At 37.0% G+C, this 14,321-nt stretch overlaps 1 protein-coding gene and 1 pseudogene across 6 annotated transcripts in view; both read right to left on the reverse strand.

The window, feature by feature from the left end:
• The window catches only part of CNOT4 (CCR4-NOT transcription complex subunit 4), a 143,431-nt gene that overhangs the window by 41,754 nt on the left and 87,356 nt on the right, over positions 1–14,321 (reverse strand). The gene's annotated exons all lie outside the window — the stretch shown is intronic.
• Positions 5,590–7,950, reverse strand: LOC141373936 (signal transducer and activator of transcription 2 pseudogene; annotated as a pseudogene).

Consider the following 14,321-nt stretch of genomic DNA (forward strand, 5'->3'; position numbering starts at 1 on the left):
GGGATGTGTTTTCACTTATTTATGTATCTTAATTTCTTTCAGCAATGTGTCGTATTTTCATTGTATAAGTTTTTAACTTCCTTGCTTAGGAATTCCTAAGTATTTTTCTTGACACTATGGTGAACAGAATTTTTTGTAATTTCAACTATTCATTGTTTACACTTAGAAATAGTTCTGATTTCTTTGTACCCTGTACTGAATTCATTTATTAGTTGTAACCATTTGTTTGTGTGTGGAATCCCTAGGACATTCTACATATTAAGACCATATTATCTATAAAAAGAGATAATATGACTTATTCTTTTTCTATTTAGATATCTCTTCTTTTTCTTGGCTAATTGGTATGGCTTGAACATCCAATAATGCGTTGAATAGAAGTAGTAAAAGTGGGCATTTGCCTTGTTCCTCATTGTAGAGGAAATGCTTTCAGTCTTTCACCACTGAGTATGATGTTCACTGTGAGTTCCTCATATACAGCTTTTATAATGTTGAGGTAGTTTCCTTCCTACATTAATTGTTTTTGTCATGAAAGGGTGCTGAATTTTGTCAAATGCTTTTTCTGCATCAATTGAGGTATCATGTATTTTTTATCCTACATTCTGTTGATATGACACATGAAAGTGCTCAATTTTTTAAGTTAAACCATCCTTGCATTCCAGGAATATACCCCCACTTTATCATGGTTTGTAACCCTTTTAACATGCTGGATTCTGTTTGATAGCATTTTTTTTGAGGATTTCTGCATCAGTGTAAATAAGGGGTATTGGTCTGTGGTGTTCGCATAATGTCTTTGGCATTGGTACCAGAGTTATGCTGGCCTTATAGAATAAGTTAGGACGTGGGTCCCTCCTCAATTTTTTGGAAAAGTTTGAGAGACTGTAATTAGTTCCTCTTTAAATGTTTGGTAGAATTCACCACTTTTGTTGAAAAATTTTTGATTAGTAATTTGATAACCTAATTATATGTCTATTCATATTTTTTTTAATTTCTTCATAATACAGTTTTGGTAGGTTTTGTGTTTCTAGGAATTTGTTCATTTCATCTAGGTTATCCAGTGTGTTGACATACAATTGTTCACAGTACTCTTACAATTCTTTTTATTTCTGTAGAATCTGCAGTAATGTCCCCACTTTTATTTCTGATTTTAGTAATTTGAGGCTTTTCTGTGGTTTTTCATAGTCTACATCTAACTAAAGGTTTGTCAATTTTGTTCATCTTCTCAAAGAACCAACTTTTGGTTTCATTGTTTTTCTCTACTGTTTTTCTATTTGCTATTTCATCTTTCTCTGCTTGAATCTTTACTTCCTTCTGCAAGCTTTGGATCTAGTTTGTTCCTTTTTTTTTTTTTAATTTTTCTATTTCCTTAAGTTATAAAGTAAGGTTGCTGACTTTGGGTCTTTGTTTTTTAATGTAAGCATTTGTAGCTATAAATTTCCCCCTTCACATCCCCTTTGCTATTTCCCATTAAGTTTTAATGTTTCTTCATTTTCATTCATTTCTAGGTATTTTCCAATTTCCCTTGTGATTTTTCTTTAATCTATTAGTTGTTTAAAAGCGTTAATTTCCACAGTTTTTTGAATTTTCCAGATTTCCTTTTGATAATGATTTCTAACTTTATCCCACCATGGTGAGAAGATACTCAGTATGGTATCTAGATTTTTAAATTTACTGATTTGTGGCCTAACATATAATCTTATCCTGGAAAATGTTCATATCAACTTGAGAATGACGTGTATCCTGTTGTTGGGGAGAGTGTTCTGTAGGTGTCTGTGAGATTCAGCTGAGTCATGTTTAAATTCTCTCCTTACTAGGGCACCTGGGTGGCTCAGTTGGTTAAGCGTCTGCCTTTGGCTCAGGTCATGATCCTGGTGTCCTGGGATCGAGCCCCACATCAGGCTCCCAGCTCAGCAGGGAGTCTGCTTCTCCCTCTCCCTCTGACCCTCCCTTTGCTTGTGTGCTCTTTCTCTCTCAAATAAATAAAAAAAAAATAATTTCTCTCCTTACTGATCTTCTATCTGGTTATTATATCCATTATTGTGTGGGGTATTGAAGTCTTCACCTATTATTGTAGAACTATTTCTCCCTTCAATTCTGTGAGTTTTTGCTTCATATATTTCAATGATCTGTCATTAGGTGCATAAAGGTTTAAATGTTCTATCTTCTTGCTGTATTCATATACAATGTCCTTTGTCTCTCTTGATTTAAAGTCTATTTTGTTTGATAGTAGAATAGTCACCCCTGATCTCTTTTGTGTACTATTTTCAAGGATTATCTTTTCAACCTGTTTGTGTCTCTGGTTCTAATATGAGTCTCTTGTAGATAGCATATACTTGGATCATGTATTTTTATCCATTCTACCAATCTGTCTTTTGATTAGAGTTGAATCCATTTACATGTAAAGTAAATACTGATAAGAAGTAGTGATTATGCCCTTTATGCCATTTGTTTTCTACATGCCTTATAGCTTTCCCCCCAACAAATTCCTGCATTACTTTCTTCTGTGTTTGGCTGATATTTTTCTAGTGAAATGCTTAAATTCCTTTCTCATCTCCTTTTGTGTATATCTTAGAGTTACTTTCCTTGTTATCATGGGAATTATATTTAACTAGGATCCTAAAATTATAATACTCAAAATTTATATCAACTTGATTTCAATAACATACCAAAACTATGTTCCTTTACAGTTCAATCCCAACCCCTTTTAGCTTTTACACTAATATATTGAACCTTAAATGTATTGGTCTCTTAAATCATGTAGGAAACAAAAAGTAGAGTTACAAGCCATTGTTACAATCACACTAGTTTTTATATTTGCCCATTTATTTACCTTTACTAGTGTTCTTTCATTTCACCTTGCAGGACTCCCTTGAGCAAATTTCTTGCAGGGCAGGTCTAGAGATCACAAACTCCCTCAGTTTTTGTTAATCTGGGAATGTTTTAATTTCTCCCTCACTCTTTAAGGAAAGTTTGCTGGATAGACAATTCTTGGTTGATAGATTTTGTCTCTTAGTACTCTGAATATATTGGCCCACTGTCTTCTGGCCTCCGAAGTTTCTCATGAGAAATACGCTGATAATCTTACTGAAGATTCCTTCTACATGATGATTCACATCTCCTGCTGCTTTCAAGATTCTCCTTGTCTTTGGCATTTTAATAAAATTTTGATTTGACTTTGATTTTATTTTTGATTATGAAATTTTGACTTGATTCTGGTTGATAAGTGTGTCAATGTTTGTCTGAGTTCATTTTAAATAGAGTTAAGGTTGTCCCATATTTGTATTCATTTCTTTCACTGAATTTGGGGATTTTTCAGCCATTTTTTTTTTTTTTTCAAATATTCTCTGCCATCTTTCTCTCTCTTCTCCTTCTGGAACTCTGACAATACATACACTGGTCTGCTTGATGGTGTCCCACAGGTCCCTTAGGCTCTGTTTGCTTTTCTTCAGTCTTTTCTCTTTGTGTTCCTCAAACTCATTATAATATTTCCATTGTCTTTTCTTCAAGTTCACAGATTCTTCTACCTAATCAAATCTGCCTTTGAATCCTCTAGTGAATTTTTCATTTAAATTACTGTACTTTTCAGATCCAGAATTTCTTTTTGCTTTCCTACTTTTTTTAATTGATATTTCCCTCTTGTTCATACTTTGTCTTACTTTCTCCACATCTTCTTTTAGTTCCTTAGGAATCTTTAAAAGAGTTTTTTTAAAAGTCTTTGTCTACTATATCTGCCATTTTTTTTTCAGGGACAATTTCTGTTGATCATTCTTTTCTTTTGAATGAGCAATACTTTTCTGTTTCTTTTATATGCATAACTGTGACTTTTTACTGAACACTGGCCCTTTGAGTCTAGTAATGTAGTACCTTTAGAAATCAGATTCTCCCCCTTCCTCACTGTTTGCTTTTTTTGTTATCTGTTTGCTTTTTTGCAGGCTGTCTCTGTGCGAAAGATCAGCCCTAGGTATAAATTTAAAGTCTTCTCAGGTCTTTTCTGAGCCTTTTTCTGGCCATGCACGAACCCTACATTTCTCCCAATATGCAGTTGTTTTTGAATCTCCTAGTCTTTAATATCTAGCACTCAAAAGGAGGAAAAGGAAAAACTGAAAGGGGAAAAGAGGGGAAGGACACTAGTCCTTTAAATCCCCTGGGTATCATTTCAGCCAGAGGGGGAGGGGCTTGCAACAATGGTTGCCTGCTTCTTTGTCTGCACCTCTGTGATCAGAAGCAGTAATCAGCAATTAGAGCAAAGATCCTCAATATATGAAAGCCAGGGTCTTTTTGCCCACCCTGGCTCTGCAAGCTACATGCAAGCTGCTCCAGAAACATGTGCACAGCTGCCTGCCAAGTGGCTGGGGGTAGAGGATAGATAGCAGCGTGGTTTAGAAGCTGAAACTGACCAAAATTAACCCAAGTCTTTCCATGGAATTTGCAAGCCTTCAACAGATTTCAGAGTTCCAAAATAGCTACATCAAACAGATTCTGCCAGTGCAATTGTTGTCCAGGTGGGGAGACAGATTCCTGGTGCTACCTACTCCACCATCTTCCCCAAACTTACACTATTCTTATGAGAATAAAGGCTTAAAGGTGAGAAGAAACAGAAATAATGGAAACAAGGGATGAAAGCAAGACATTACAAAGGAAGAATTGCAGTGTCTTTACCTCAGTTCAGGTTCTCAGCCACCACCATTAAAGAGCACTAAATAATAATTTTCAGTATAGGTGAGGTTAGTCTTGCTAATGTCAAGGGCAATCAATGAAAATACTGCATTCAGAATAAACCTTGATAATGTTTCTGGATTACAATTAACTTATATCATCTAGTCCACCATGCCAACTGAGGTTTCATAACTGATTCATAGCATTCGATGCTTTGCACGGGAAAGGTTTACCAAAGATGCTTAAAAATTTCTAGATCAGTGTCATTAAACCAAAGACAGCTGCTAAAAAAAACAGGATTGGGGCAAGGTATCAGTAAGCTTATGTTCCACTCAGTTTTAATATTTTTTTCAATTTACCTTAAAATTAACTATTCAAGGAACAATAAATGAAAAGCTTTAAGAATAAAGATAAAACTAAAAATTGTTTTTATTTCCTATGTAGGCTGTAAAGAGTCAAATTATAGTTAAACCTGCCAGTGTAAGTGCAACCTTATCAGTGCAAAAGAAAATACAGATGGGAGAATCCCTGCAAATGCATGTATAATCTCAACAGAAAAAAATATATATTTACAAATTCCAATTCTAATAAATGTGAACTCCTTGGATCTCTAATGGCTGGACAGGTAACACTTATCCCAAGGCTACCACTAACAGGTCAGAGTTCTCACAACGTCCCTAGTACTGGGTGTGAACTTCCTTCCTCATCAAGCTCTGTGTCTGCTTAAGTTATAGTCATATTAAGTATTTGTTGTTTTACATTCAACATCCACCAACCCATTATCACGCCAAGAAGTTTAAGAAAGGAAAACAAACTTTAATAAATACCACATTTAATATGGAAGAAAGACACCTACTCCATGAAATGGACTACTGTCTTGTCAAGAACTGCCAAGTCCTCATAATACCAGATGAAAGAAGATGGGGTACACTAAGATAAACTGCACAGGGCTTTTTTATTTAAAAATAAGCAAACAAAAAATCTACAGTTTTCTTTTCTAGGTCAGCACAAAGTTTATTAGCCACTTCTGTTCAGAAAGGCCTCTTTCTGAACAAGTCTGTTCCTCTAACATAACCAGGAAACACCAAAATGCACAGGGGCCCCACTTTCATTTGCATCTCAAGTTACACTACAAGCATATCATAGAGCAACGGTAGTTGTCTCCTGGGTTTCCCTGGGAATGGCTCTAGAATAGGCTCCAGCTTCAGTTCTGGTCCCAGGATTGGCTCTGGCACTCTCTGTGCCACCACACCTAGTGTGGGCTCCAGTGCTGGCTCCAGATCCAGTTCTGCCTCAAGCAGTGGCTCTAACTCCAAGCCTAGCTCTGGCCCTTATGCCATCCTGGGCTCCAGCCCTAATGAATCCAATTCTGGCTCCAGCTTAAGCTCCAGTGGTTGTTGCAGCTCATCCACCTGTCTACAGACAGCACAAGGAGCCTATGTTTCAGGTATTTCCTCTGTTCCTAGCGATTAACTTTCTCTTGGTGGTAGTACCCAAAAGCCTCACTCCAGGGGATTCAGGGATAGAGGCAATACAGCATATTCTCAGGTATGTTCTCCCTCAGTAAGCAGTTGGTAGTGCCAGATGAGTTCAGTCAGCAGGAATGACTGCAGTACCTCCTTGCTGTTGGGCAGCACAGAGTAGATCACCTTATCACTGTCCTGAGGTTCCACCCTGGAGCAGGTTATGTCCCCTTCCAGTGATTTGCTGAAATGTAGCAGAAAGGCTCCAGAGATGGGTCTTCTTAAGCAGCTGGTGCTCCTGGCTCCAGCTCACAAAGCCCATGATATGGCCATCATTCCACAGATTCCTCAGGTGGTCATGTACCAAGTCCAGATTTTTGTGCAACCATGTCTAGAATGGTAGCTTGCACAGGGGTGGGGGGGCTCTCTTGCTTCGTGAAGTCAGCCCAGGACAACAATGTACCCTCAATCCTAGAGTTCTGCCCAAACAGCTTGTCCTTCAGTATGCTCAGCTGCTCCAGGTCAAGGTCTCAGCCAATACAGAAGGAGAACTACCAACTGAGAGCAGGGCCCAGCAAGCTCCAGGAGGGCTTTGGGTAGGCTGGGGGCGGGGGGTGGGGGGCTAGAAAAGAACTGCTGATTCTGAGAGCTTAAGCTGAGCAGACTGAACCAAAGAACCAAGGCCCAAGCAACTGAGTAGCTTCAGGTTAGAAATAATCACACAAAGGGCTATCTGTTTTCAGCTCCTGCTTCAGACCCTGGTAGGTGTATCCAACCATGACGCTGATAATGTACAGTTCCTCCATCACCCTCAGCAGTCCCTAATGATGCCCTTTCTGGAACCAACTGAATGTTGCTCTACCAGAGTCAAGTAGCCAAAATTACACATTAAACCCTGACTCTGCCCCTTCTCAGGGGTCAAAGTTTTCTTGTTTGAAGTCAGAATGTTGAACTTCTGGAGACCTTGTAACTGAGGAGGATTCCTGTCGATGGGGACTTCTGCAGTCAGTGACCCACTGCCTTCCTGGAATCTTACCAGCAGCCTTGTAGGACAGTAAACTTCCTCCCACTCTTGAAGATGAAGGGCTGATGGGGAGTTTGGGCCATGCAAGGCTGGGTTTCTACCACAAAGGCTTTCTGAAGCAGACACTTCAGCAACGCTATGAACAGGACCTTCCTCTTTGGTTAGAGAGTCATCCTGATAGCTAACCAGGTGACACAGTCCCTTCAGGTCTTCCAGCAGCTAATACAGATAAAAAACAACAGCTTTCCTCCAGCTGTGAACACTTCTCCAACTTTCCGTCTGTGGTCCAGGTGCCAATGCCAATGCAGGCATTTCGCTGCTGGACTTTCCATGCCTCCAACTCTGGCAGTAGCTTGATTAGGGTAGGTAATGGCTTAGCAGTGCTTTAAAGGTATCCAGCACCTCCTTTTTCCTTTTGTCCCATTCACGGGGTTTCCTCCAGAAGCTGCTAATGTCTGGTCTGATGGGGGTCTAAAGAGGACATCCTCACTGGGGCTGGGTCTTCTATCACGAGTAGAAGACATCCTTGCGGTCCTGCAGTTGGCTGATGGATTTCACCAGCTTCTCCATCTTAGCCCTTAATTCCAGGTTCCAGGATTCAATCTCCTGCTGCTGGCTCTCCACAGGTGCTTTGAGGTCTGCCTCTCCTTGCTCCGACTGAGCCCTCTGAGCCTGAATCAGAATTAAAGAGATTAAACATCATCTCAGCCAACTGGGTAGGGCCCTGAGGAAAGGCCTGACCGTCCCAATAGAATTTTCACAAGTTCTGCTGTAGCAACAAGCACTCAGGGTCTTGGCTGCAGCAGGCATACTGAGAGTTCATTTGGTCCAAGAACTGAAGGAATGGCATGTTAGCCTTGGAATCATCGTTGCCCAGTAATAATGCTGAGAGAAAGAGAAATCAAAACACCTAAATCTTTAAATACCACACAACTAACTGAAAAGCACTGGATTCAAGTGGGACTAAGCAGTTCTAAAAGGTAGGTGGGTCTCATAACACAATCAAGATATTTCCAGAAGGCAATGCTGTGTGTGTAAATGTCTGTAAATGAAAATTTGTAAACATGTAACATCTTTGTAGAAATAGTCTTACTGAGTTTTTTTAAAGTCCTAGTCCTAAATAGCTCTGAAATCTATGGTCAGATTATAGATTTCTCAGGAGTAAGTATTTTTCAACTAACCCAAAAGTTGGAACCCAGTGCTATGGGGCATTAAATAAATATGTATATTTATTTTTTTGAAATATAGAGTGTATATCCAGAATCTGTTTCTGGAGATGCTGATTTAGTCTTAACGGCAACACCTGGTATCTGACGATTACTACACTAGTGGAACTGAAGAGGAGCGCTGTTACTGGACTGTAGAGCTAGAGGCAATCATTAATATCAAATTCAAAAGGTTTTACAGATAAAGAAACCACGATCTACAAGTATCTGCAAGTAGGTAGTGTGACACAGCTACTCTTCTGTTTGGATCTTCAGATGCTAGCTTCTAACTTGCCCCAAAGATAGTGCTCAAATTTGACTTCCTTTCTAATTCTTGGTAGCGATGCCATCAAACTCCTGAAAATAGTCTCTTGGCGGCTTTCTAAAATTTGCAACATAAAACAAGTAGTTACATAGGAGAAGGATCACAGAAAAGACCATTTTCCAGATTGGGAGTGGGGACAGAAAAAATACTGAGAAGGTCTAGTCCTCGTGTTCATCATATTGAAAAGACAAAGTCTCCATGATTGTGCTAACTATGGTTGCATTTCGGAAATAAGGTATAATTTAATGTCAACATAATGGACATTTCCAAATTTCAGTGTCATGTTACTGTATATACAAATATATATTCACACTGCTCCTAAATTAAATACTCCATATTCATTCAGAAGAATTCATTTTAATTTTTCGTGCTTGCCCGTCTTAAATAACTGAGATCTACAGCTGCTACTGCAAAGGACAAATTTAAAGTACAGACAGGTAGCTTGCCTTTACAGAGTTTATTTGATACAGGCTTCAATATACATTAACATCTCAAGTATTACTTTACTACTAAAATATGGCCACCTCTTACATAATGTGGCACAATGAGCTATTAACATGGTAAGAAAAAATGCGTCAATAATCTGGACTGATTATAGTTTGGCAAATACAATTTTAATTGGAATTTTCTCAATTACTCCAGGATGTACTGAGCATGAGCGAAAATAAATGTTTTGATTACTAGTAATAAAAAAATTCAATTATTAAAATTAAAGTTGAAAGATAAACATCTACCATCCTAAACATATAGGCTGTGGCCAGCTTTCAAAAGCAGCAAGTAAAACTGTCTCCATCTATTCATTTTGATTTTGTATTTCAGTAATAAAGGCTGATCTTTTAAAACATACTATATACTTAAGTAGAATTTAAACACACAACTGCTCATTTAACTATCCATCCCCCAACACTCATTATACCCCACCCTCTGGGAAAAAAAATACCAGTGGCTCTCTAACTTTCTTGAAAATATTCTATGTAGGTGGAACAAGACACCAAAACTCGGTACTAGTTTTCCAGCATGTATATGCACATGTGCAGTAACTTTTTATTTCCAAATACAGAATGGGAATAAAATTTCTTAGGAGAAATAAGAAAAAAGACTCTGAGAACAAAGGTCAGAAAAATCTTATAGCTCACTAATTTTAATATACACACCCAGAAGGCAAGGCAAATCTTACTAATTCATCTACTTAGTTTACTAGTAAGTTGCCTTGAGTTTCATGCAAAAAAAAAAAAAAAGTAGGGAACTGCAAATCATTTATCTATTATAAAAGGGGGAATGCCTTTCTGGGGATCCATTCTACCAAAAAAAAAAAAAAAATGTAGGCCATCTCTCATGGCGCCTGTCCATAGTTTGAGAATCACTGCTGAAATCACTTCTATCTGTAAGTACTAACACACACAGGTGCAATTTATAATTATTATTAAGTCATGGGTCTTCTCTCCAGAAAAATGTACACACACACAAAATCTGATAAAATTTCAGAGAGTTCACAGATGTGCTGAAGCCTGTTCATGATTTAACAAGCTCTACCCAAGACTATTTTCAACAAGTCTCTGGGACCATACCTTTTCTAAATCAAACCAGACTAAATGATGTCAGGGTAGGAGAACAAGATTCATGCAGGGACCACTCCCATTACGTTGAATAAAAAAGGCACTCTGACTATGCCCGCAGTCTATCAAAGCTTATACTTGATTTTCAATAAAGATATAGCTACGTTTTTAAAAAGACATGCATTTTTCCTTCGATGTAATAAAAACTGACAAATTCCTATAGTCATTTTCCTTTCTTTAGCTTTTCCTCTATTGCCACCAAAGTGTAGTTTAGGAAAGCTTTTGCTTAAAATACCATTCATTCCTGGGATGTATAGTATATCCAATTTATCCTGAGATAATAAACCTCCAGACCCGAGATCTTCAAGGTCAAACTACATATTAGTTGTGACATAGTCTTCTTTAAGTCAATTAGTTTGATTCATGTTAGAGTTTTTGATTCAAGTTAAAGTCTCTTAAGAATTTTACCTCCTCTAGACTGAGCAGTGGCAGAGTGGGAGAATGAGCCTGGGGGTAAAAGCAACAGCAACTTTGGTCAGAATCCAGTCTATCACTTATTTGTGTGGGATACTGGTGAATTACTTAAACTCTCTGAACCTTGCCAGTCCCAGTTTTCCTTGCCAGAAATAAGGTAACAATGGCGTCCCGGGCCTCTGCCAGTCCCTGGTCTGGCAAGAGAACAATGGTATCTCCCACACAGGACAACGGAGACTAAAGGCACACAAAGACACCAACCCTCTTCTCAGCTCAGTCTAAAGCTGAACATCCCCACACCTTCAATGGCGGCTTGTCTAAGCCACAATGTCAAGTCATAACCATTTACCTTGAGTGATCTATATACCCAATAATGTGCTCACCAAATTCTTATGTAGGCCTACTCACTGTCCCTGGGCACAGCAGCCCATCTAGCTACTATTCCTTTCACAGTTTTCAGTTGGGGCACAAATAGTGTCTCAACCTAAATGAAGGTATTTCAAAGCCCCAAACTTAAAATAGCCAGTCCTTAACTAAGCATCACTACTGCATGGTTTCCTTATTCCCCATTCTTGTCATTTGTATTCATTTCAAAGTAACTGATTAATATAGAAAACCAGCACATCTATACTCCATCTGACTGATATACTCTGGAATGCACCATAATGGGGGGTGGTGAGAACAAATGGCATATACCCTTTCATAATTTACTGTTCACTTAAGTGAAATAGGAGTAAGACACACTACAGAAACTTCACTTCTATATCTGTATCAGGACAATGTCAGGGTTCAGTGAGGATTCAGTAGCATGATACTCTTAATATTTGTACTCTGGCTTAATTAGAAATAAGAGGAAACTACATTTTAGGTTTACTATCAATTCATAAAGGTTCCAGGTTTTGTTTTCCTGCAGTTCTTGTATAACTGCTATTCACTACATGTGAATGACAAGAAGAGACAGAAAGAAACCATTCTTTTTCATTCTTCCCTACAAAGCTTAATTCTCAACTTATCTTGAATAAGAAAAACATATCTCCTGGGTAGGACCATGGAAAGAGTCATACTGTTCATCTTTCTAACTTGACAAGTCTTCCCTATGGGAAGAAGGAAAATTATCTACAAATTCATCCCTACCACTATACCCTATACAGTGACAATGTGGAAATAGAGACCAAAGCAGACCTTCAGCAGCACTGACAGTCAGTTGAACTTAATCTTTTGCAGGGGTAGCATGGAAAGAAAACAAGCTATAGGAGCTTGCCAAAACAAGAACTCTCTCTACCTTGGGCCATCACATGTCCTTAAATTTGGGGGACCTGAATTAAACCAACAAAAAACAACCCTTCTCCATCCCCAAAGAAACCTTCCTATACTGTGTACTTATGCAAAGCACAGGTAACCGTGTCAAGATTTATTCTGGTCCTAGCTGAGGTTCAGTAACAACTGGCTTTGGGCAGTTATTAAATGAGTACTTTGTTTTATATCTCCCTTTCTCCTTCCTTTACTCCATGGTATCCAGGACATTCCCCTCCTGCTACTGAAACAGTTATAAATGGGTTCTGACTACACTTTATATGAAGGCAAAGTCAGTAATATATTAGTAAATCTAATGATAACTGATTACCAAAAAATACGTTGAAGAAAAACTAAATACTTGTTATAAATGCCAAAAGGACATTTAGTAAATGTCAATTCTCACTTTCAATCTAAAGAAAAAAACTCAACAAATTAAAAATAACAAGGTATTCTCATATTGTGATTAAAAATACTTATTTCAAATAAATGGTCAAAATCACATTTACAAGTGAATAAAACACTGGAGACAGCCTTATAAAATAGGGAGATAGCCCTATAAAGAATGAGACAAGGATGCCTGATAGCACCACTTTCTAAAACTGGTCTTTAATTTTTAGCCTTGGAATTCTCAAATAGGAAGAGGTGGTGGTGGGAGATGCAATACAATAAAGCAGGGAAAAGACATCAACAAATTCTTTCCTAAGAGACACAAAAGACTTGGAGAGATATACCATGCTATTGGTTTAGAACACTCAATGTTATATTGCAGAATAGAAATTCTTCCACAATTGATTCATAAATTCAAGTATTTTAAAACACAAGTAGACTGGTCAACTAATTGGGGAAGTTAATTCTGTATAATGCACATACAACACTTAAATACATCAATAAAACATAACAAACAGATATGAATTCACAATCTATAAGAAGTTCATTCACTCTATTAATCAAATACAAATTAAAATGAGACAGCTTTTTTTTATCAAATTGGCAAATGTGCAGAAAAAATATTCAATTCAAGGAAATAGGTACTCATCATCTTTGACTCAGCAGTTCTACTTCAAAGAGCATCAAAGCTATAACCAAAATGTTTATATGAAAAAATGTTCATCACAGTGTCATAAATAAGAGCACCAAAATGAAAATAGTATACACCAGCAGGAGGTTGCTTTAATAAATTTCAAATGCTCATGTATAATGAAATACCATGCAGCCATAAAAAATTGTTTTCATGACAAAGGAAAATATTCATAATAATGAGTGTTAAGTTTTAAAACATAACAAACAAATGTATTTTGTGTATATATACATTTACAAGAAGGAAAAGGACTACAAAGAAATACACACTGCAGGAAACACATCAAATCATTTTCAGGGCAAATGTCTTGAGTATTGAGATCACATACAATATTACTTTTATATTTGGGAAATAAAAAACATTATCTCAAAGAGATGATCTAAATTTTAAATTTCTGGTCTGAATTCTCTAGGGGCTATAAACCCAGAATATGGTTTTAATTAGAATGACATTTTTAATGAAAACAGTGATGTATATAAACGTTAAAAGCATCTGAAGAAAATTTTTACTATGATAACCCCATTCTTATATGAAGCACTACTGAGTTAGCAACCAATGAGGTAAGTAATAGAATATGGTTCATAACAAAGTAAACATCCAGGAGTAGAAAGGGGTAGGTACAAAAAGATCAACAGAAAGGGACAAAGCTTATCATCCCAAAAAGATTTCTTTTGGACTTAGCTTTAATTCTTAGCTTTGATATAAACAAATTTCACATAGTTTACTATACAGTAATTTTATGTTTTGCTCTGTGGCCTCTTTAATATATATTTATATACACATGTATGTACATGTGCATATGTGTGTGTGTGTGTATATAAACAAACTTGAATAGCCTTTTAAATAATCTTTACCATCAAAGTGAATAAACTTAACAAGGACTTCAAGAATTTAAATACAAGAATAGGTTACTAAAGAAACTGACCTGATGACAATATATGTAGTTATTATTAGCTACATTTGAAAAATGGCCCTTATATTACTTTAGTGCTAAATGCTGGACTATAACAAGTAACAACCAGACATTTAGAATATCACTTTAAACAAATTTAACTTTGGAATAAGCTAAAAAAAAAAAAGAAAGAAAGAAAGAAAATGAACATATCTAAACTAATTATAGCTATTTACTTCAAATGAATTCATTTTATAAAAATTAAACTTACCAAATTAAAAAACATTAACAAGATCCTAACACATCAAACTTAAGGAACATTCGGGACAGAGTACAACCCCAAAATTATTGTTTT

Source organism: Callorhinus ursinus, unplaced genomic scaffold (genome assembly GCF_003265705.2).
Source record: "Callorhinus ursinus isolate GAN/ISIS: 27379988/994484 unplaced genomic scaffold, GSC_fseal_2.0 scaffold12, whole genome shotgun sequence".
NCBI lineage: Eukaryota > Metazoa > Chordata > Mammalia > Carnivora > Otariidae > Callorhinus > Callorhinus ursinus.